Source organism: Procambarus clarkii, chromosome 76, assembly GCF_040958095.1.
Source record: "Procambarus clarkii isolate CNS0578487 chromosome 76, FALCON_Pclarkii_2.0, whole genome shotgun sequence".
NCBI classification, from domain to species: Eukaryota; Metazoa; Arthropoda; class Malacostraca; order Decapoda; family Cambaridae; genus Procambarus; species Procambarus clarkii.
The window spans coordinates 24,361,554-24,384,139 of record NC_091225.1 but is presented as its reverse complement, the minus strand read 5'-3'; positions in this window follow the sequence as shown (position 1 = coordinate 24,384,139).

The following is a 22,586-nucleotide window of genomic DNA, read 5'->3' as shown; positions in this document are numbered from 1 at the left end:
TCCAGTCGAAGGCTTCAACTTTGCAACTTTTTGTAAAATCTTCTCCGTTAAGGTGATCTAAGTCGTCGCAGTTATGGCAATCTATTTCTCTACATGGAAGAAAATGCAGAATAGAACCAGTGAAGAGCAGAGGTGCCATAGGCACAATCAGAGAACACTGTATAAACATCAGAGGTCCACGCTTGTTCAACGTCCTCCCAGCGACTGTAAGAAATATTGCCGGAATAGTTTTGGTGGGTATGTGGGCCAGGGGGCCGCTCCAAGCCAGGGTTGCCAGATTGGGCTACAAGTAGCCAATTGGGCTACTTTTGAGAGCCCCGCGCTCCCAATTTTTTAATTTCGCTACATGCGACTTTTTGGGCTAGTTTAAAAGCAAGTTGGGCTACTTTGGGCTATTAATATTAAAAAACTCAATGATGACTAGACCACTTACCCCAGGAGGCCTGGTCCCAGACCGGCCCCCTGGGGACATTGATCCTAGGAACCTTTGAAAGAAAAAGTAACCGCAAGGCAAGGTAATCCTTCCCAGGGGCAATAGATTTCTCAACCTTAATTGTTAATAATAATTCATCCCAAATGCTACACCTGGTTCCACAGATCTTCATTAAGGGGAGAAAGTTATCTAGAAATTTACAGACTGATAAATGATGGGAAAGATCCCTTACAGTTAATACCTTTGTCAGGAAGACGATGGTTGGCAAGGAGTGGTAGTGTAAAGCGGCCGTTTGATCAGTGGGGTTCTCTAACAACTCATTACCAAATAGCTTTTTCCTCTTGTGATAAATATGTTGCAAGGCAACTATTTTCAATGTACGCTGATCCCTCAATTAAGCTATATTTAACATGTCTCAGACCAATCCTAAATGATTTTGAAGGGATGAATTGACTTTATCAAAAAGATGAAGCAGATCAGTGTAGCCTTCACACTGTCTTAGAAAACTTCTCTCTTGGAATACTCAGAAGAATCTTTCGTCCTCATCATACAAAGCTTCATGTTAATTTGGACTACAATTCTATGTATCTGCCCCTGGAGAAAGTTGACTTTGGTTACGAATTTTCAACACTTCTGGCCACTAACAGACAAAATTTTACAACCCAGGAAAAGTTTCAAAATACTCAAGAAAGATGCGATTATTTTTAATGAAAACTTGCAAATAGCTTCTTTCTCGTATTCTAAGTAATGTTGAAACTTTAAAAAAGGTGAAAAATGTGTCATATGCCTTAGCCACACATGGCCACCATTTTCAGAACTTCCATTAGTATTAGCTGACCAGTCTAAGCTTAGTGAAATTGAAAGTCAGTGGCGCCTACTGTTAACCATTGACTGATCCATCATTTGTGAAGGACAAATTCCAACATCTGAATCGTCATTTTAGACCAAGACAATAACTGTCAAGAACACTGCTGGCGATCCCATACTGATTGACCTCGCCCAGTTTGCCTTGAAAATATACAGCTTGCAAATCAGTAATGCCCTGGTTGAAGGGTAATTTCGAGAGGAACGTCTGTGAAAACTAAACTGATAAATCGAATGGGACTTGAGCTTTTGACATCAATCTTGAGAATTAAAACATATCTTGAAGAAAATGTAACTGGTTCCTCGTCATTTGAACCACTCATGTCAATGCTTAAATATGAGTCTGCAATATACAAGAACGAGGTTGTGGATGCAGATCAAGATCTTGGTAATCTTCAACTGTAAAGACGTGGAAGGACTCCACACTCATTATGCTTCAAACAGTAAATATTGGCAAGTTATCCTATTATCATATTGGTTAAATATATATATGTGCAGATATAATATTAACAAAACAATTAAAATCGTTTTATGTACTCTATATATCAAAATAGATTACTTTGAAACCCGTATTAGTCACTAAACAAAAAATTGGGCTACTCTTATTACAAATTCGCTACTTTTAGACCGTCAGCTCGCTACTTTCAGCAATTTGGATCTGGCAGCCCTGCTCCAAGCAACAGCCTGGTGGACCAAGCTCTCACAATTCAAGCCTGGCCTCGGGCCGGGCTTGGGGAGTAGAAGAACTCCCAGAACCCCATCAACCAGGTATGGCCAAAGGTAATGTTTACAGGGTAATGTTGGTAAGATACAGTGATGGGATGTACAGTGTATATTTTGTCCAGTCACTCTCTCTCTCTCACCATCCAGACTCACCATTACCACCCCCCGCCCCTCACCATCACCCCCGCCCCTCACCATCATCCCCCGCCCCTCACCATCACCTCCCCCCCCCCGCCCAACACCATCCCGGCTCACCATCACCCCGCGCCCCTCACAATCACCACCAACCCTCACTATCACCCCTCACCATCCCGGCTCACCATCACCCCACCGCTCCTCATCATCATCCCCTATACCCCTCACCATCACCGCCCTCACCCCTCACAATCACCACCGCCTCTCATCATCATCCTCGCTCCTCACCATTCCGGCTCACCATCACTCCCCGCCCCTCACCATCACCCCCGCCGCTCACCATCACCCCCGCCGCTCACCATCACCCCCGCCGCCTGACTATCACCCCCGCCCCTTACCATCCCAGCTCACCATCACCCCCGCCGCTCACCATCCCCCCGCCGCTCACCATCACCCCCGCCGCTCACCATCCCCCCGCCCTCTGACTATCACCCCCGGCCCTTACCATCCCAGCTCACCATCACCCCCGCCCCTCACCACCACCTTTCCTGTTATAAGGTCTTAGCTTCCACATTTTTCTCGGCATTATCGTATTGATTTGTTGGTAATAGTTACAGTGCTTAAGCTAGTGAGTGAGGGAAGGAGACCCCGAGGATATGGAGGGAAGAAGACTGAACTCGTCATGACTGTGATATCTCCATGACACCACATATCACATGGTGCACTAATCTCACGGTACTGTGCAGCAGCCATAGACTGCATGCCCATCAACTCTGAAACAGACCTGGGGCTAGATTCACGAAGAAGTTACGCAAACACTTATGAACCTGTACATCTTTTCTCAATCTTTGGCGGCTTTGTTTACAATTATTAAACAGGTAATGAGCTCCGAAGCACCAGGAGGCTGTTTATAACAATAACAACAGTTGATTGGCAAGTTTTCATGCTTGTAAACTGTTTAAGCAAAAGATCAAGCAACATCACATTTGTTGAAAGCAAAAGTTTTCAACAACTGTGACTATGACGCTGTTGCAAACAAAACGTCCACAAAAGTAATTACTGGTAAAGTAGTGAGATGGATCTTTAACTTCGTAGCTATCTTCAGATGATTGATTGATTGATTCTTGAGATGATTGATTGATTCTTGAGATGATTGATTGATTCTTGAGATGATTGATTGATTCTTGAGATGATTGATTGATTGATTCTTGAGATGATTGATTGATTGATTCTTGAGATGATTTCGGGGCATTTTAGTGTCCCCGCGGCCCTGTCCTCGACCAGGTCTTGAGATGATTTCGGGGCATTTTAGTGTCCCCGCGGCCCTGTCCTCGACCAGGTCTCCACCCCCAGGAAGCAGCCCGTGACAGCTGACTAACACCCAGGTACCTATTTTACTGCTAAGTAACAGGGGGCATAGAGTGAAAGAAACACTGCCCATTGTTTCTCGCCGGCGCCTGGGATCGAACCCAGGACCACATTATCATAAGTCCCGCGTGCTGTCCGCTCGGCCGTCCGGCTCCCTATCACCCAGCTAACAGAACCCAGAGTGTAATAGTCAACAAAGTAAAATCAGAAAGCCTTTGACACAGTAACCCACAAAAGGCTGTTATAAAAGTTGGAGCAACAGGCAGGAGTAAAAGGTAAGGTGCTCCTGTAGATAAGGGAGTATCTAAGGTAAGGTGCTCCTGTAGATAAGGGAGTATCTAAGGTAAGGTGCTCCTGTAGATAAGGGAGTATCTAAGGTAAGGTACTCCTGTAGATAAGGGAGTATCTAAGGTAAGGTGCTCCTGTAGATAAGGGAGTATCTAAGGTAAGGTGCTCCTGTAGATAAGGGACTATCTAAGGTAAGGTGCTCCTGTAGATAAGGGAGTATCTAAGGTAAGGTGCTCCTGTAGATAAGGGAGTATCTAAGGTAAGGTGCTCCTGTAGATAAGGGAGTATCTAAGGTAAGGTGCTCCTGTAGATAAGGGAGTATCTAAGGTAAGGTGCTCCTGTAGATAAGGGAGTATCTAAGCAATAGGAAAACGCGAATAACTGAGGGGGGGGGGGGAAGAACTACTATAAAACTATTAGGAGAAAGCACCAAGCCATTACGACTTTATAGCACTCGGAACGGATCAGGATAAGGATTTGGGATGGGGAGGGGGGGAAAGGAATGGTATCCAACCACTTGGACAGTCGGGAATTGAACGCCGACCTGCATGAAGCGAGACCGTCGCTCTACCGTCCAACCCAAATGATTGGAAAGACATCAGATTGGCGAAATGTCACCAGCGGAGTCCCAATGGACTCTGTATTTGAGCCCATCCTGTTTCTGAAATATGTAAACTATCTTCCAGAGGGTATAGACTCATTCCTCTCAATGTTTGCTGATGATGCAAAAATTATGAGAAGAATCAAGACAGATCAAGACAGAGACTACAGGACGACCTGGACAAACTGGAGGAATGGTCTAGATAATGGCTACTAAATTTCAACTCGGGAAAGTGAAATGTAATGAAATTAGGTGAAGGGGGCAGAAGGCTGAACACAAGGTACCATCTGGGAGATGAAATCCTGCAAGAGTCAAATAGAGAGAAAGATCTGGGGGTTGATATCACACCGAACCTGTGGCCAGAAGCCCACATCTAAAGGATATCATCAGCGGCATATGCTAGACTGGCCAATATAAGAACTGATTTTAGAAACATGTGCAAGGAATCATTCAGGACCCTGTATACCACTTATGTCAGACCAATCCTGGAGTATGCAGCTCCAGCCTGGAGTCCATACCGAGAAAATTCAGAAGTATGCCACCAGAATCGCCCTAGTACTGAGAGGGGCTGAGCTAAGAGGAGAGGCTACGGGAGCTGAACCTCACGTCCCTGGAAGACAGAAGTTTAAGGGGAGACATTATCACTACCTACAAAATTCTCGGAGAAACTGACAGGGTGGACAAAGACTATTTAGCATGGGTGGAACATGAACAAGGGGACACAGGTGGAAATATAGAACCCAAAGGAGCCACAGAGACAAAGAACCTTTCCAGTGTCAGAGTAGTTAACAGATGGAATGCATTAGGCAGTGATGTGGTGGAGGCTGACAACATACACAGTTTCAAATGTAGATATGATAGAGCCCAGTAGGCTCAGGAACCTGTACACCAGTTGATTGACAGTTGAGAGGCGGGACCAAAGAGCCAGAGATGAACCCCTGCAAGCACAAATAGGCGAGTACAGAGAGAGAGGGGGAGGGAGAGGGAGAGGGAGAGGGAGAGAGAGGGAGAGAGAGAGAGAGAGAGAGAGAGAGAGAGAGAGAGAGAGAGAGAGAGAGAGAGAGAGAGAGAGAGAGAGAGAGGAGAGAGAGAGGAGAGAGAGAGAGAGGAGAGAGAGAGAGAGGAGAGAGAGAGAGAGGAGAGAGAGAGGAGAGAGACAGAGAGAGAGAGACAGAGACAGAGCACCTCCAGGAGTGAGCGGCTGTGAGAAATATGATAAAATTGTTTGAAGTAATAATAGGATTTCAGTGTGAAGGACTGAGGGCTGATGATCCAGGGAATGGGATTGGCCGGGCTGCTCCCCAGAAGTGAGATGAGATTACTCTCCAGTATGAAATGGGCTGGAAATTGGGGGAGGGGTAGAAATAACGAGTGCCGGAATAGGCTGAGGAGGAGGGGGGGGGGGAGAGCGTGTCTGGAAGTGGCAGGGTATGAAATGGACTTAATATTGCAATAGGGAATTGAGTTAATTGGGAAGATGGATGAAATTGGTATGTTTAATATAGTGGAAGGTGTGGGAAATGGGGAGTGGATAGGCTTAGGCTAAATGAAAGAAAACAAGAATAAAATAGGGTGAAAAGCTGAATAAATGGGAATTTGAGGGGGAGGTGTAAGGGTAGGGAGGGAAAGGTGTAAGGGTAGGGAGGGGAAGGAGAGACAAGAGAGAGAAGGCAAAAAAGTTAGTGGGAACATGAAGAAACTAGAGAAAGAATAAAGGAACAGGAAAGGAGACATTAAGGAAAGATGGGGGATGGGGGGACTTAGGGAAGGGGGGGGGGTATATATGTTTTCCAAAATACAGTTCAAGAAGAGTGGGAAACAAATGATAAGAATTTTGTAATGAGGATTTATCACTATTTTAAAATGCAAGTTTCTTAACATGAGAGAGAGAGGATCAACACAAGCTGTGGTGCTGTTCTGCTTTTGTTCAAGCATAACAACAGTCAGCAGGTGTGACCTTTGATGGAGGCACAGTTAGTGTTGAAAAGTTTAGTGACAGTAGGTGTTAACAGGTGGGGGGGGGGGGGGAGGGGGTAGAGAGAAAGGGAATGTGTGTGTGTGTGTGTGTGTGTGTGTGTGTGTGTGTACTCACCTATTAGTACTCGCCTATTTGTGCTTGCGATGGGGGTTGAGCTCTGGCTCATTGGTCCCGCCTCTCAATTGTCAATCAACTGGTAATTACCTAAGTGTTGTTACAGGATGAGAACTACGCTCGTGGTGTCCCGTCTTCCCAGCACTCTTTGTCATATAACGCTTTGAAACTAATGGTGTACAGGTTCCTGAGCCTATTGGGCTCTATCATATCTACATTTAAAACTGTGTATGGAGTCAGCCTCCACCACATCACTTCCTAATGCATTCCTCCTGTTAACTACTCTGACACTGAAAAAGGTTCTTCTAACGTCTCTGTGGCTCATGTGGGTACTCAGTTTCCACCTGTGTCCCCTTGTTCGCGTCCCACCAGTGTTGAATAGTTTATCTTTGTCTACCCTGTCGATTCCCCTGAGGATTTTGTAGGTAGTGATCATGTCTCCCCTTACTCTTCTGTCTTCCAGTGTCGTAAGGTGCATTTCCCGTAGCCTTTCCTCGTAACTCATGCCTCTTAGTTCTGGGACTAGTTTTGTGGCATACCTCTAAACTTTTTCCAGCTTCGTCTTGTGCTTGACAAGCTATGGGCTCCATGCTGGGGCCGCATACTCCAGGATTGGTCTTACATATGTGATATACAAGATTCTGAAAAGTTCCTTACACAGGTTTCTGAACGCTGTTCTGATGTTAGCCAGCCTCGCATATGCCGCAGACGTTATTCTTTTTTATGTGGGCTTCAGGAGACAGGTTTGGTGTTATATCAACTCCTAGATCTTTCTCTGTCCGTTTCATTAAGTACTTCATCTCCTATTCTGTATTCTGTGTCTTGCCTCCTGTTTCCACCGCTTAGTTTCATTACTTTGCATTTACTCGGGTTGAACTTTAGCAGCCATTTGTTGGACCATTCATTCAGTCTGTCTAGGTCATCTTGTAGCCTCCTACTATCATCCTGTTTCAATCCTCCTCATAATTTTTGCATCGGCAAACATTGAGAGAAACGAGTCTATACCTTCTGGGAGATCATTTACATATATCAGAAACAGTATAGGTTCAAGGACTGACCCCTGTGGGACTCCACTTGTAACGTCTCGCCAATCAGAGACCTCACCCCTCACACTGACTCGTTGTCTTCTGTTGCTTAGGTACTCCTTTATCCAATGGCGTACCTTCCCTTTCACTCCAGCCTGCATCTCCAGCTTTTTCACTAACCTCTTGTGTGGTACTGTATCAAAGGCTTTCTGGCAATCCAAAAATATGCAATCTGTCCATCCGTCTTTTTCTTGCCTGATTTTTGTTGCCTGGTCGTAGAATTCAAGTAACCCTGTGAGGCAGGACCTGTCATCCCTGAACCCACGTTGATGTTGTGTTACCAAGTTCTTTCGCTCCAGATGTTCCACTAGCTTTCTTCGCACAATCTTCTCCATCAGCTTGCATGGTATGCATGGTATGTCACACTTACTCACACTGTCTTTACTGCTATTCACTCTTGTTGTCCTTACTTGGTCGGCTTTACTTACACTCTCTCATTCTGCTCTTCGTGCTGTCATGTTTAACTTTCCTTCCTTCTCTCAGGCCAATGTTTATTTTATCTTATATCTGAAAAATGTAACATTTCTGAGGAAATGTTGTTCATATTTGATGCGCCGCTGAGGTAGTCAGGGTAATGGTATATCTGTCCTTGTTTGTGCTTGTTTGTGCTTGTTTGTGCTTGCAGGTGTCTGAGGGTGACGAGTTTTTTACCTAATTGTGCGTGCAGAGGTTGAGCATCAGCTCTTGAGCCCCGCCTATTGGGCTGACTGTAATCGGTGTTTAAAATGTGTAGGAGTCTGCCTCCTCCATCTCACTTCCTAGTTTATGTCATCTATTTACTATTCTCACACTAAAATAATTATTTATAATGTCCCAGTGGTTTATTTGGGCATCCAAACTAGTTTTTTGTTTACCTACCTTATAAATTTCATTGAGAATTTTGTATGTGGTAATCATGTCTCCTCTAACCATTCCGTCTTTCAGTGACCTGAGATTTAGCTCCACGAGTAACCCAGTAACTCCTCGTACCCTTCAGTTCCGGGACTCACGTGGTGGTATACCTCAATCTGGACGTTTTTCAGTTTCAGTGTTGGACTTAACACGCCTTCCACCCTGGAGCCGTACAGTCCAACACCAGTCCTGCCTCAGGACTGTATAGACAGAGTTTAGGGAAGGTACGGAAAGAATAGGGAAAGAATTTCCCCTACCTTTGGTGGGTAAATGTGCGCTTAAGGAGCACTCACTACCCAGGCCTTTAAGGGCGCCTGACAGCTGAGTGGACAGCGCTTCGGATTCGTAGTCCTGAAGTTCCGGGTTCGATCCCCGGTGGAGGCGGAGACAAATGAGCAAAACGTTTCTTTTACCCTGATGTTCCTGTTACCTAGCAGTAAATATGTACCTGGGAGTTAGACAGCTGCTACTGGCTGCTTCCGGGGGGCGGGGGCGTGGTCGAGGACCGGGCCGCGGGGACACTACGCCCCGAAATCATCTCAAGATAACTTCTCCCCATGTTCTGTGGTTGGGGGTAACTGGCCCCCTGAAGCGATATAACCCCTGCTCCTGCTATATAGAAAGCGTCTCCTGCCCTCACTCACTCCCAGCTGCCTGGGTCTCCTGCCCTCACTCACTCCCAGCTGCCTGGGTCTCCTGCCCTCACTCACTCCCAGCTGCCAGCGTCTCCTGCCCCTCACTCACTCCCAGCTGCCAGCTGCCAGCGTCTCCTGCCCCTCACTCACTCCCAGCTGCCAGCGTCTCCTGCCCCTCACTCACTCCCAGCTGCCAGCGTCTCCTGCCCCTCACTCACTCCCAGCTGCCAGCTGCCAGCGTCTCCTGCCCCTCACTCACTCCCAGCTGCCAGCGTCTCCTGCCCCTCACTCACTCCCAGCTGCCAGCGTCTCCTGCCCTCACTCCCAGCTGCCAGCGTCTCCTGCCCTCACTATCATGGCTGTAAAAGGCAGCTTCACCCTGGCCGTCCACCCGGCGGGTTGTGTCAACAGAGTGAGATAATAAAGGGAGTCGCTGCTCGCTGCTGGTGTTTGCGTCCCCTGTCCACTTCCATCAGGTTCGACACCCGACCGCCAGAGGGATGAAAATGTGAGGATGTTTGTGTGGCAAGTTTCCCGTCTGTGTGGGCGGCGTCTGTGTGGGCGGCGTCTGTGTGGGCGGCGTCTGTGTGGGCGGCGTCTGTGTGGGCGGCGTCTGTGTGGGCGGCGGCGTCGAGGGTGACAAATGGCGACGCGGGCAATGTTGCAATAGATTCCCGCCTCCTCCTCTACCTCTTTGTTGACCGGTGAATTTGAATTCCTGTGGCCTCGTTCGACATTTTGATTTGTCCATCTGTTAATTGCAGAGGCAGAGAGGGGCTGGGAGAGGCAGAGAGGGGCTGGGAGAGCAGAGAGGGGCTGGGAGAGGCAAAGAGGGGGCTGGAAGAGGCAAAGAGGGGGCTGGGAGAGGCAGAGAGGGGGCTGGGAGAGGCAGAGAGGGGCTGGGAGAGGCAGAGAGGGGCTGGGAGAGGCCGAGAGGGGGTGGGAGAGGCTGGGAGAGGGGGTGGAAGAGGCTGGGAGAGGAAGAGAGGGGCTGGGAGAGGCAGAGAGAGGCTGGGAGAGGCAGAGAGAGGCTGGGAGAGGCAGAGAGAGGCTGGGAGAGGCAGAGAGAGGCTGGGAGAGGCAGAGAGAGGCTGGGAGAGGCAGAGAGAGGCTGGGAGAGGCAGAGAGAGGCTGGGAGAGGCAGGGAGAGGCTGGGAGAGGCTGGGAGGGGCTGGGAGAGGCAGAGAGGGGCTGGGAGAGGCAGGGAGGGGCTGGGAGAGGCTGAGAGGGGCTGGGAGAGGCAGAGAGGGGCTGGGAGAGGCAGAGAGGGGCTGGGAGAGGCTGGGAGAGGCAGAGAGGGGCTGGGAGAGGCAGAGAGGGGCTGGGAGAGGCAGAGAGGGGCTGGGAGAGGCAGAGAGGGGGCTGGGAGAGGCAGAGAGGGGGCTGGGAGAGGCAGAGAAGGGGCTGGGAGAGGCAGCGAAGGGGCTGGGAGAGGCAGAGAAGGGGCTGGGAGAGGCAGAGAAGGGGCTGGGAGAGGCAGAGAGGGGCTGGGAGAGGCAGAGAGGAGCTGTGAGAGGCAGAGAGGGGCTGGGAGAGCCAGAGAGGGGCTAGGAGAGGCTGGGAGAGGCTGGGAGAGGCAGAGAGGAGCTGGGAGAGGCACAGAGGGGCTGGGAGAGGCAGAGAGAGGCTGGGAGAGGCAGGGAGAGGCTGGGAGAGGCAGAGACAGGCTGGGAGAGGCAGAGACAGGCTGGAAGAGGCAGAGAGAGGCTGGGAGAGGCAGAGAGAGGTTGGGAGAGGCAGAGAGAGGCTGGGAGAGGCAGAGAGAGGCTGGGAGAGGCAGTAAGAGGCAGAGAGGGGCTGGGAGAGGCAGAGAGGGGCTGGGAGAGGGCAGTAAGAGGCAGAGAGGGGCAGAGAGAGGCTGGGAGAGGCAGTAAGAGGCAGAGAGGGGCTGGGAGAGGCAGAGAGGGGCTGGGAGAGGCAGAGAGAGGCTGGGAGAGGCAGTAAGAGGCAGAGAGGGGCTGGGAGAGGCAGAGAGGGGCTGGGAGAGGCAGAGAGGGGCTGGGAGAGGCAGGGAGAGGCTGGGAGAGGCAGGGAGAGGCTGGGAGAGGCAGAGAGAGGCTGGGAGAGGCTGGGAGAGGCAGGGAGAGGCTGGGAGAGGCAGAGAGAGGCTGGGAGAGGCAGAGAGAGGCTGGGAGAGGCAGAGAGAGGCTGAGAGAGGCAGAGAGAGGCTGGGAGAGGCAGAGAGGGGCTGGGAGAGGCAGAGAGGGGCTGGGAGAGGCAGAGAGGGGCTGGGAGAGGCTGGGAGAGGCAGAGAGGGGCTGGGAGAGGCTGGGAGAGGCAGAGAGGGGCTGGGAGAGGCCGAGAGAGGCTGGGAGAGGCAGAGAGAGGCTGGGAGAGGCAGAGAGAGGCTGGGAGAGGCAGAGAGAGAGGCTGGGAGAGGCAGAGAGAGGCTGGGAGAGGCAGAGAGAGACTGGGAGAGGCAGAGAGAGGCTGGGAGAGGCAGAGAGGCTGGGAGAGGCAGAGAGAGGCTGGGAGAGGCGGAGAGAGGCTGGGAGAGGCAGAGAGAGGCTGGGAGAGGCAGAGAGAGGCTGAGAGGAGCTGGGAGAGGCAGAGAGGGGCTGGGAGAGGCAGAGAGAGGGGCTGTGAGAGGCAGAGAGAGGGGCTGGGAGAGGCAGAGAGGGGCTGGGAGAGGCAGAGAGAGGCTGGGAGAGGCAGAGAGAGGGGCTGGGAGAGGCAGAGAGAGGGGCTGGGAGAGGCAGAGAGAGGGGCTGGGAGAGGCAGAGAGAGGGGCTGGGAGAGGCAGAGAGAGGGGCTGGGAGAGGCAGAGAGAGGGGCTGGGAGAGGCAGAGAGAGGGGCTGGGAGAGGCAGAGAGAGGGGCTGGGAGAGGCAGAGAGAGGCAGAGAGAGGGGCTGGGAGAGGCAGAGAGAGGGGCTGGGAGAGGCAGAGAGAGGCTGGGAGAGGCTGGGAGAGGCAAAGAGGGGCTGGGAGAGGCAGAGAGGGGCTGGGAGAGGCAGAGAGAGGCTGGGAGAGGCAGAGAGAGGCTGAGAGAGGCAGAGAGAGGCTGGGAGAGGCAGAGAGAGGCTGGGAGAGGCAGAGAGAGGCTGGGAGAGGCAGAGAGAGGCTGGGAGAGGCAGAGAGGGGCTGGGAGAGGCAGAGAGGGGCTGGGAGAGGCAGAGAGAGGCTGGGAGAGGCAGAGAGGGGCTGGAAGAGGCAGAGAGAGGCTGGGAGAGGCAGAGAGGGGCTGGGAGAGGCAGAGAGGGGCTGGGAGAGGCAGAGAGGGACTGGGAGAGGCAGAGAGGGGCTGGGAGAGGCAGAGAGGGGCTGGGAGAGGCAGAGAGGGGCTGGGAGAGGCAGAGAGGGGCTGGGAGAGGCAGAGAGGGGCTGGGAGAGGCAGAGAGGGGCTAGGAGAGGCAGAGAGGGGCTGGGAGAGGCTGGAAGAGCAACATAGCCATAAGATGTGGATCTTGCCAGTCTTGGTGTAACCACAGGTCATGGGAAGGCGAAAGATGCCTTGGTTTGACCGCTAGACCGCGCTTTACACGCGTGTACTCACCTATTTGTACTCACCTATTTGTGCTTGCGGGGGTTGAGCTTTGGCTCTTTGGTCCCGCCTCTCAACTGTCGATCAACTGGTGTACAGATTACTGAGCGTGTGTGTGTGTGTGTGTGTGTGTGTGTGTGTGTGTGTGTGTGTGTGTGTGTGTGTGTGTGTGTGTGTGTGTACTACTCACCTAGTTGTACTCACCTAGTTGTGTTTGCGGGGGTTGAGCTCTGGCTCTTTGGTCCCGCCTCTCAACCGTCAATCAACAGGTGTACAGATTCCTGAGCCTATTGGGCTCTATCATATCTACACTTGAAACTGTATGGAGTCAGCCTCCACCACATCACCTCCTAATGCATTCCATTTGTCAACCACTCTGACACTAAAAAAGTTCTTTCTAATATCTCTGTGGCTCATTTGGGCACTCAGTTTGCCCAACATACACACACAGTTGTGTGTGTGTGTGTGTGTGTGTGTGTGTGTGTGTGTGTGTGTGCGCTGTCTCCATAGCACACAGATTAGCAAGTTTCTGCTAAATCTGGACGTGACGAACGCTGTTTAACCGGATAGAATCTCGCTGATTATTTTAAAAGAGGGTGCAGAAACACTGCGCCTCTCCCTATGGTGTATACCAAGTCACTGGAAATAGGAGACCTGCCAGAAAGATTGATGACAGCTAATGTAGTGCCAATATATAACAAAGGTGACAGGTAGGAGGCTCTAAACTACAGGCTGGTGTCCTTAACTAATCTACCATGCAAGGTGATGGAGAAGATCGTGAGAAAAATGCTTGTAGCACGTCTGGAGAGAAGGAACTTTGTAACACACCAGCAGCACGGGTTCAGGGATGGAAAATCATGCCTCACAGGTTTAATAGCATTCTATGACGAAGCAACAACCATTAAGCAACAAAGAGAATGATGGGCAGACTTCATTTTCTTAGACTGTTGGAAAGCTTTTAATAAAGTACCCTATAAAAGGCTGTTGCATAAGTTGCAGAAGCAAGCTGAAGTAACAGGTAAGGTGCTCCAATGGATAAGGGAGTACCTTAGCAGCAGGAAGCAAAGAGTTACTGTGAGGGGTGAGACACCTCAGACTGGCGTGATGTAAACGCTGGAGTCCCACAGGGCTCTGTACTCGGACCTATCCTGTTTCTGATAAACGTGAATGATCTCCCAGAAGGAATAGACTCATTTCTCTCAATGTTTGCTGATGATGCTATAATTATGTGAAGGATTATGACAGTGGAGGACAGCAAGATACAAGAGGACCTGGACAGACTGAAGGAATAGTCCAACAAATGGCTGGTAGAGTTTAACTTGTGTAAGTGTAAAGTGATGAAGTCAGGCATAGAGACAAATGTCAAACACAAGGCACCAGTTCGGAGACCAAATGCTTCAGGACTCAGGAAGAGAAAAATATCTGGGGGTTGACATCACACTAGACCTGACCCATGAAGCCCAAACAAAAGGCTATCATCACCGGCATATGTAAGGCTGGCAAACATATGAACGGCATTCAGAAACTTGTGTAAGGAACCATTCAAAATATGTCTACATATGTATACGTTGTATACATATGTATATGTGGTATACATATGTATACCACATATATCAGACCAATACTGGAATATGCGGCTCCAGCATGGAGCCCACATCTAGTCAAACACAAAACAAATTTAGAAAAGGTTCAGAGGTATGCCACCAGACTAGTCCCCGAGCTGAGAGGAATGAAATAAGAACAAAGACTACTGGAACTAACCTCACGACACTGGAAGACAGGTGAGCTGGAGAGACATCACCACCACCTACAAAATTCTCAGAGGAATTGACAGGGGTAAATAAAGTTAACTATTTAGCACGGGTGGGACGCGAACTAGGGGACACAGGTGGAAACTGAGTACCCACATGAGCAACAGTGACGTTAGAAAGAACTTTTTCAGTGTCAGAGTAGTTAACGGATGGAATGCATTAGGCAGTGATGTGGTGGAGGCTGACTCCATACACAGTTTCAAGTGTAGATATGATAGAGCCCAGTAGGCTCAGGAACCTGTACACCAGTTGATTGACAGTTGAGAGGCGGGACCAAAGAGCCAGAGCTCAACCCCCGCAAGCACAACTAGGTGAGTACTTCTATAAAAAAAACAGACATTATATACAAAATTTATCATACAAACAGGGAAACCAAGCAGAGAACAAAAAATCTATTAAAGAACCGGTTTAAAGAATACGTGTGAGCCAAGGTACAGTTACAGTAAATCGGGTGTTTGAGTCACGTGTGTGAGTCACGTGTGTGTGTGTCACGTGTGTGCGTGTCACGTGTGTGCGTGTCACGTGTGTGCGTGTCACGTGTGTGCGTGTCACGTGTGTGCGTGTCACGTGTGTGCGTGTCACGTGTGTGCGTGTCACGTGTGTGAGTCACGTGTGTGAGTCACGTGTGTGCGTGTCACGTGTGTGTGTGTGTCACGTGTGTGTGCGTGTCACGTGTGTGTGCGTGTCACGGGTGTGTGTGTCACGTGTATGTGAGTCACGTGTGCGTGTGTCACGTGTGTGTGTGTCACGTGTGTGCGTGTGTCACGTGTGTGTGTGAAGAGGGACCAGTACTGGGCCCTGCACTTCACAGAAGGTATAACTTTACAGACAAGTGGAATATGACAAGCCGCTGTTGGCAGAGAGGCAGACACAGGGTAAAATACCTTAGAACTGAGCCACGCAGAACCCTTCAGAGATGGTCTATGACACAGTTGGACCTTAACTCATGCGACAGGAAAGATGATGATTGTGACGGGAGGAGAACACGGAGACGGTACACGATCCACGCCTAACAGTTCCCTGAATCATGTACGACAAATTTACAGTAAACATAGAAGAGACGTTCAGAATGAGATTTTAAAGGATTCGAACCTGGTCGGCCAGGTCCTACATGCCCTCTTGGTGTGTCTAGTACCATAACCACTCAGCCAAGTGATTGTTCAGAAGGAACAGGGAACTATCAGGGCAAAGCGCCAAGCCATTAAGACGAAATATAACTTGGGAAGGATAAGGATTTGGGATGGGACAGGGGAAAGGAATCGTAGCCAGCCACTTGGACGGTCGGGGATTGAACTCCGTCCTGCCCAAATACAGAAGTAATATCCAGATAACTCTCAGTGATATATGGAACCACATCTTAAGTGTGAGAAACGTCGTCAGTTGGGAACATTAAGACGAACCACAGGGTAATTAACTCCACTTGAAACACCGTGTGACTAATAGGCTCAGGAGCCATTCCAATAAGGTAACAACATAGAAGGTGGAGCCCAAGAGCCGACGCTCGACCCTGCGAGTGCAACACGGCGAGTGGACTCTCCCTGGAGGTAACTGGGGGGAGTGTGAGTGCCTCTCGCTGGGAGAAGAATATGCATGAAAAGTAAATATGTATATTAATACAATATCACACATACCCCACCTTCCCCCCCCCACACAGACCTTCCCCTACCCCCAGACCTCCCCCAGCAAAGTCACCCCTCCCAGAAACTCCCCACAGACCTACCCCCCCCCCCAACAACAACACACACAACCCCACAACATCCCAACACACTGTGTTGTGTGTGTTGCATGTGTTAGAGAGAAATATATGTAGCAGACATAATAGAGGAAAAAATAAATAGGTTAGAAAGGCGGGGTCCAAGAGCTAACAGCTCGATTCTGCACATACAAATAGTGAATAGGTTAACATCACTATTCGTTACTCACAAATCTTACCCATTAACAAGTTATCTAATTTTCAAATTCAGGACTTTTTAAATCGCTGCTTTTAGTAAAAGATTCAATTATAATTGTTTATTTATTCAGTTATTTTATAATAGTTCTGTGTATTTTGGGTGGTGTAGATTAGTCAGTGTGAGAACATTAACTACACCTGAGTGTGGGGGCGGGTATCCCAGTGTGGGGGGGGGGGTATCCCAGTGTGGGGGCGGGTATCCCAGTGTGGGGGTGGTATCCCAGTGTGGGGGCGGGTATCCCAGTGTGTGGGTGGTATCCCAGTGTGGGGGCGGGTATCCCAGTGTGGGGGCGGGTATCCCAGTGTGGGGGTGGGTATCCCAGTGTGTGTGGGGGGGGTATCCCAGTGTGGGGGCGGGTATCCCAGTGTGTGGGCGGGTATCCCAGTGTGGGGGCGGGTATCCCAGTGTGGGGGTGGGTATCCCAGTGTGTGGGCGGGTATCCCAGTATGGGGGGGGGGCGGGTATCCCAGTGTGTGGGGGGGGCGGGTATCCCAGTGGAGGGGGCGGGTATCCCAGTGTGGGGGCGGGTATCTCAGTGTGAGGGCGGGTATCCCAGTGTGGGGGCGGGTATCCCAGTGTGTGGGCGGGTATCCCAGTGTGGGGGCGGGTATCCCAGTGTGTGGGCGGGTATCCCAGTATGGGGGGGGCGGGTATCCCAGTGTGTGGGGGGGGCGGGTATCCCAGTGGAGGGGGCGGGTATCCCAGTGTGGGGGGGCGGGTATCCCAGTGTGGGGGGGCGGGTATCCCAGTGGGGGGGCGGGTATCCCAGTGTGGGGGGGCGGGTATCCCAGTGTGGGGGGGGCGGGTATCCCAGTGTGGGGGGGGGGCGGGTATCCCAGTGTGGGGGGGGGCGGGTATCCCAGTGTGGGGGGGCGGGTATTCCAGTGTAGAGGCGGGTATCCCAGTGTGTGGGGGCGGGTATCCCAGTGTGGGGGCGGGTATCCCACCAAACTTGGATTGCGGGTACCACCAGGTACCTTCCTAACTCCAAGCCAAGCAGAACTACGACTTGTAATGCCTACAGCCAATCAGGGTAGAGTGGGTATAGTGAGTCTGCGGAGTACAGAGTCGCGTGTTCGATCCCACTCCACTGACATTACTTTCTCAATTAATCCAGTCAATTGAATGGTTTGAATCTCTCACACAATGTATTATAATCCTCTTCTCTCCTTTCCCCGTTTTATTATTGTTATTTAATCAAGGTGTTTAAATGTGTTCAACATAAAATTTAGTGCAAGATTTGCACGGGATGTTGCAAACACACTTATTACACTTATCATAAAAAATAATCATAAGAGCTCTAAATATCACATTGATATTAAAGTTACAGAAATATAAGAAGTTCATTAAAGTTTTAGCAAGGAAAATAGCAGAGGTGACCGTCACTCATCTATAAGTTATGTCTGTTCGAGGCTGGGGCCCAGACGCTAGGGGCCAGCCTCACCAAACTTTGCAGGGTGATCGGTCTGGGGGCAAAGGAAGAAAGGAAAGTGGTAACGAGTAGAGAAGACGATTAATTAAGGGATGGGAGGGTGGTGAAGGAGAGCAAATGTGCTGAAAGATGGTGCAGAAAAGTGAAGATGGTGAAGGTAAGACGGCTACAGTGATGAAGATAGTGTGTAGTGAAGATGCAGCTTCCGTCACCATCTTCACCACCCGGTTGCTTGTCCCCCGAGCAACAGCCGAGTGCGCCCTCTAACAGATGGATACGAAGATAAGATAAGAAACAAAGGGAACAGGAAGGCACTGCGTTAGACGACCGACAGCTGGAAAGGCGGTGCCCAGAAGCTGGAGCTTGGTCCTGTAAACTCTTTGGTAAGGATAGTTTACACACACAGTCTAAACTAGTTTGTTACCAGTGGTCTAGTTATCATCACACTATTATCCCCAGACCATATACCCCTTCCCCCATCCCTCCCCATCCCTCCCCAGCCTTCCCATCCCTTCCCAGCCTCCCCACCCCTCCCCAGCCTCCCCATCCTCCCTCCCCCCCACAGAAGCAACTTCACCTCTTCCGTTCCAGCAAATATTTACCTTGCTATTTCCCATCTCTGGCGGCCATATTGGCTCAGGCTCCTCAGACTTGCATATATTTTTGCTCTTTTTCACATTTTAGGGAATTCCAGCGAGGTATAGACGCCAGGAGGAGGAGGAGGCAAGTCCCCTCAAGGGAGCATCATCTTAGGATGAATCTTGAGGATGTGATGGGAAGGATGATGATGTGGGATGATTGAGATGATCCATTTGGTAGGACAAGATCTTGGACCATTGTACACTACCCAGTGTGTAGTAGAGTGACAGGAGAGATGTAGACGGGTACCAATATATCCAAGGCCTGTCTAACGCCCTCTCACATCTGTCCTTCTCAATAGGATGATTCCCATTGATTGCAGGAAATGTCGAGCAATCAGTTCCTTGCATTTGTAACACCACTACAGCCATTGTAACACCACTACAGCCATTGTAACACCACTACAGCCATTGTAACACCACTACAGCCATTGTAACACCACTACAGCCATTGTAACACCACTACAGCCATTGTAACACCACTACAGCCATTGTAACACCACTACAGCCATTGTAACACCACTACAGCCATTGTAACACCCCTACAGCCATTGTAACACCACTACAGCCATTGTAACACCACTACAGCCATTGTAACACCACTACAGCCATTGTAACACCACTACAGCCATTGTAACACCACTACAGCCATTGTAACACCACTACAGCCATTGTAACACCACTACAGCCATTGTAACACCACTACAGCCATTGTAACACCACTACAGCCATTGTAACACCACTACAGCCATTGTAACACCACTACAGCCATTGTAACACCACTACAGCCATTGTAACACCACTGCAGCCATTTATAACACCACTACAGCCATTTGTAACACCACTACAGCCATTTATAATATATTACAATTAACCTAAACAAAATGTATTCTCGTTTAGAACAATTAACTCCCTGCTGCCACCACCCTCGCCCTTATTGAAATTAATTTCTTTCGATAATTTATTTTGAGTGACAGTGATGGATGCCAGTCACTGGGAACCTTTCTCGAACACTCCCACAGCAGCCTGTCCTCCTGCAGCCAGTCCTCCTATAGCCTGTCCTTCTGCAGCCTGTCTTCCCGCAGCCTGGCCTCCCGCAGCCTGTCCTCCTATAGCCTGTCCTCCTGCAGCCTGTCCTCCTGCAGCCTGTCCTCCTGCAGCCTGTCCTCCTGCAGTCTGTCCTCCTGCAGCCTGTCCTCCCGCAGCCTGTCCTCCCGCAGCAGCCTGTCCTCCCGCAGCAGCCTGTCCTCCCGCAGCAGCCTGGCCTCCCGCAGCCTGTCCTCCCGCAGCCTGTCCTCCCGCAGCCTGTTCTCCCGCAGCCTGTTCTCCCGCAGCCTGGCCTCCCGCAGCCTGGCCTCCCGCAGCCTCTCCTCCCACAACCTCTCCTCTCCCACAACCTCTCCTCTCCCACAACCTCTCCTCTCCCACAACCTCTCCTCTCCCACAACCTCTCCTCTCCCACAACCTCTCCTCTCCCACAACCTCTCCTCTCCCACAACCTCTCCTCTCCCACAACCTCTCCTCTCCCACAACCTCTCCTCTCCCACAACCTCTCCTCTCCCACAACCTCTCCTCTCCCACAACCTCTCCTCTCCCACAACCTCTCCTCTCCCACAACCTCTCCTCTCCCACAACCTCTCCTCTCCCACAACCTCTCCTCTCCCACAACCTCTCCTCTCCCACAACCTCTCCTCTCCCACAACCTCTCCTCTCCCACAACCTCTCCTCTCCCACAACCTCTCCTCTCCCACAACCTCTCCTCTCCCACAACCTCTCCTCTCCCACAACCTCTCCTCCCACAGCCTCTCCTCCCACAGCCTCTCCTCCCACAGCCTGTCCTCCCACAGCCTGTCCTCCCACAGCCTGTCCTCCCACAGCCTGTCCTCCCACAACCTGTCCTCCCACAACCTGTCCTCCCACAACCTGTCCTCCCACAACCTGTCCTCCCACAGCCTGTCCTCCCACAGCCTGTCCTCCCACAGCCTGTCCTCCCACAGCCTGTCCTCCCACAGCCTGTCCTCCCACAGCCTGTCCTCCTACAACCTGTCCTCCTACAACCTGTCCTCCCACAGCCTGTCCTCCTACAACCTGTCCTCCTACAACCTGTCCTCCCACAACCTGTCCTCCCACAACCTGTCCTGCCACAACCTGTCCTCCCACAACCTGTCCTCCCACAACCTGTCCTCCTACAACCTGTCCTCCTACAACCTGTCCTCCTACAACCTGTCCTCCCACAACCTGTCCTCCCACAACCTGTCCTCCCACAACCTGTCCTCCCACAACCTGTCCTCCCACAACCTGTCCTCCTACAACCTGTCCTCCTACAACCTGTCCTCCCACAACCTGTCCTCCGACAACCTGTCCTCCTACAACCTGTCCTCCTACAACCTGTCCTCCCACAACCTGTCCTCCCACAACCTGTCCTCCCACAGCCTGTCCTCCTACAACCTGTCCTCCTACAACCTGTCCTCCTACAACCTGTCCTCCTACAACCTGTCCTCCTACAACCTGTCCTCCCACAACCTGTCCTCCCACAACCTGTCCTCCCACAACCTGTCCTCCCACAACCTGTCCTCCCACAACCTGTCCTCCTACAACCTGTCCTCCTACAACCTGTCCTCCTACAACCTGTCCTCCCACAACCTGTCCTCCCACAACCTGTCCTCCCACAACCTGTCCTCCCACAACCTGTCCTCCCACAACCTGTCCTCCTACAACCTGTCCTCCTACAACCTGTCCTCCTACAACCTGTCCTCCTACAACCTGTCCTCCTACAACCTGTCCTCCTACAACCTGTCCTCCTACAACCTGTCCTCCTACAAAAAACGTCGCTTTTCGTTCGTATGCGTTACATAAGGTCCAAAACTTGTACTAGAAAACGGAAGCGGCTGGCGAAAGTGACTTACTGTCCCGTTTTCTGTTTTGGGTCCTCTGGTAGGTTAGGAGAGACCACTTTAAATGGACCGATTTCTTGGACATAGACACAAACGACTTCAGCTCTTTCTCTCCTCCACTCTTAATGTTGGACTTTGATAATTACTCTTCAGTGTCTTGGGAGGTATTTTATTATTTAAATGTTATCAGCCACAAACTGAGGAAGGTGTCCCAAGATGATTAGGCCTAACAGGCGCTTGATACAATTGTTGTGTAAAAGATTAAAGCTTACAATTAATTTGATGTCTTTTGCACTGAAATCCTATGGTAGTCTAATCCCTAACAAGGCTAATAGAATGGTCGTTGATTGTGATATTGAGTTCATGTTCCCATGTTCTAACATGTAGAGAATAATAATAATTAAAGATATAAAGATGAGATGTATATCAAAATTTTAGTACAATAATGTGAGTCTTCCTTGTAATGCCCCCAAAGCCCCCCCCCCCCCCCCCACACACACCCATCTAAGTTTAGGACCTCCAACTCAAGGACTAAAAATCCGTCTTTCTTAGCTCTCGTCCTCAAGGTCTGACACCTCCCCCCCCCCCGACCGGGGCTGTAAGGACTTCAGTATTCCTGTCAGACTCCAAATCTGAAGTTTTAACTTGTTGGAAGGCCATTAGCACACGAAGCCTTGAACACTATACTAGAGGTGAGACACATCAAGTAGTACTTCAGCTCCTGGGAGAGTTACAGCCCCGATCCTGTGCTAGGTAAGTCCACTACGGGCTCACCGTAGCCCGTGCTACTTGGAACGTTATGTTCCGAGTAGCTTAATCTAAAAACAACCACCACCACCTCCTCCTCCTGGGATGTGAAAGTCGTGCCCCCCCCCCCCCCTCCTCCTGTCACATTCCCGTCAATTTCTGTACATTTGCTTTCCCTCCTTTAGAGAGTTTTCAGTTGCTTTCCTTCTGACGTGGCTGTGAAGCAGGTTTGGTTCGGTCTCTGCTTTATTTGATACATTATTCTCCAATTGTCTCTCTACTTCTCCTCTAACTCTGAGGTATTCAGTTCATGCCCATCTGTAATTTCTAAATGCATTTCTGGTTATGCTTTTTGAACCTTTATACCCATGGTTAAACGATTCGTTTTTCCCTAGGTTTTCCGACCATTTGGGGGGTGGACAGAAGAGCGACGGTCTCGCTTCATGCAGGTCGGCGTTCAATCCCCGACCTTCAGAGTGGTTGAGCACCATTCCTTCCCCTCCGTCCCATTCCCA